We start from the raw sequence: 2,582 nt of genomic DNA on the forward strand, positions 1-2,582 counted from the left end.
CGCTGCCCCGCACCCACGGCTCCCCCTCCAGCACTGGCGGCTCCGTGTCGCCCGTCGTGGCTCCTGGGCCGAGGCCCAGCGGCAAAGAAGAAGCGGGAGCTCAAGCAGAGACTGGGTGCTGTGAGGACCGCTTCTGCTCTGGTCCCCAGGATGGATCTGAGTGGAGTCAAGAGCATCTCTCCCTGGCTCCCTTCTCAGTTGATTCCAGCCAATCAGCGCGCAGAGGCAGGCAGCGGCAGCGGCAGCGATAGGAATGCTAAACAGCCGCTCCTTAAAGGAACAGAGGCAGTGGCGCCCCCAGGCTCAGCCCCAGCTCCCCCAATCTCTAGGGAACTGTTGGCCCTAGGGTGGGGGCAGAGGACGTGGGCCACCAGAGAGCTCAGGCACCCGATCTTGTGCCCTTATATCGCCAATTTTAGCCTGTCCTCTGCCCACTCCACCCCATCCCACTTCCAAGAGGGATTGCAGGGATATGCTCAATGGGTCCCCAGGCTTGCTCTGAGCTGGGGCCACCAGAAGTAAAGACGAGGTAGCAGGATGGACAGAAGGGACGTTGGAGCAGAGTGAAGGAGGTGCTTTCTCTTACAGGGGACCAAGGAAAAAAGCAGCGTATGAGGCCCGCTGTCCTGTCAATACCTCCTCCACAAGACTATTGTTCTCTCTTTCTCTAGGCCCTGAAATTACTGTGACCTCACACTTGACCTTCTACCATCACCAGTAAGGAACTCAACCCTAGAACAGGGATTAACACAAAGCTCTAAGTCCTTGTCCCTGGCCCACAAACCCCTATCTCCTCCACTCCACCCCTGCATGGTTATGATGGGGGAAGGAACTTCAGGATATCAAGATGAGAGTCCAGGACAGGTGAAAAGGTAAGAAGGGATTTGAAGGAGAGAAACCCTTCTGTGGGTCTGGAATAGAGCTTAGGAATACTTGTCCAAGGACATCTCCTTACCCTCTCCTGGCCCAGCTTGTCGGGGGAATGGAGGAAGGATGACGTACATGAAAGACTATCTTTTTTGCAGTTTTTGTTTTGTTTTTAGCTACCAATTATTGGGTCTTTACAAAGTCCTAAGTGCATAACATGCAAACCCAAATCCTACCAAGCTGATGCTATTATTATCTTCATTTTACCAATGAGAAATTGAGGCTCAAAGATATTAACACAGCTAGGTAACACAGCTGGAAGTGACAGAATCAGTATGCAAATCCTGATTATTTGACTCCAGAGTCCATTCTGTGAACCACTCTAGTACGACAGGTCTATTCTAAGTTCTCCTACAGAATTTACATCTCAGTTCAATTCAGCAAATATTCATTGAGCACCTACTCCATGCAAGACCTTGACCTAGGTATTAGGGATACAGAGATTCTTTTCTTTGCGTTTCTTTTCTTTTCTTTTTCTTTTTCTTTTTACTTTTCTTTCTTTTTTTTTTTTTTTTGAGACGGATTCTCATTCTGTCACCCAGGCTGGAGTGCAGTGGTGTGATCTCAGTTCACTGCAACCTCAGCTTCCCAGGTTCAAACGATTCTCCTGCCTCAGCCTCCCGAGTAGCCAGGATTACAGGCTCCTGCCACCATGCCCGGCTAATTTTTGTATTTTCTTAGTAGAGACAAGGTTTCATCATGTTGGCCAGGCTGGTCTCGAACTCCCGACGTCAAGTGATCCACCCACCTTGGCCTCCCAAAGTGCTGGGATTACAGGTGTGATCCACCGTGCCCGGCCCTCAGAGATTCACTGTTAATTCAACAAATATGCATGGAACACTTGCTATGTGCCAGACACTGTTGTAGGATTTGGGGATATAGCAGCAAACAAAATAAAACAGAACAAACAGAACAAATCCCTGCCCTTGGGGAGCTTACCTCCTAGTGAGAGGACACAGACAAAAATAAACACAATAAATAAGTGAATTCTGTAGTACAGTAGGTCCTCATTTAATGTTGTTGGTAGATCCTTGGAAATTGTGACTAACTGAAACAACGCACAACAAAACCAATTTTACCATAGGCTAATTAATATAAACAAGAGCTAGGTTCCTACAGCATATTTCTAGTCACAAAACATCACCAAGCTTCTAAATAAAGACCCAAAACACTTCTGATATTAAACATTGAAATAAATATGAGCTATGCACACATATAGAAAGATTAATGAAAATAAGTAAATAATTACCTAATTTTTGGTGAACCAGTGAGTGACAGCAGTGGAAGTGGTGGTGGGTTGAACCAAGGAATAAATATATGCAAAGTGAAAATTGTAAGGAGCACCTCCCTACCACCATGCAGTTCAAAAGCAAACAATCACGAATATGGTGGACTCGATGAGCACTTTCTTACCTCATAGTTTATTGTGCATTTGTATGATTATCAACTACTTTACACATTTTTATTTTACAATACTTTGTATTCATCCATCCATCCATCCTTCCATGCATCCATCCATCCATTCATTCATTTTTCAATCTGCTTATTTCAGTTCAGGGTCAAGGGTGGACAGAGCCTATCACAGCAGCTCAAGGTACAGGGCAGGAACCAATCCTGGACAGGATGCCATTCCATCACAGGGTGCGCTCACATAC

Source organism: Colobus angolensis, unplaced genomic scaffold, assembly GCF_000951035.1.
Source record: "Colobus angolensis palliatus isolate OR3802 unplaced genomic scaffold, Cang.pa_1.0 Scaffold216, whole genome shotgun sequence".
Lineage (NCBI taxonomy): Eukaryota > Metazoa > Chordata > Mammalia > Primates > Cercopithecidae > Colobus > Colobus angolensis.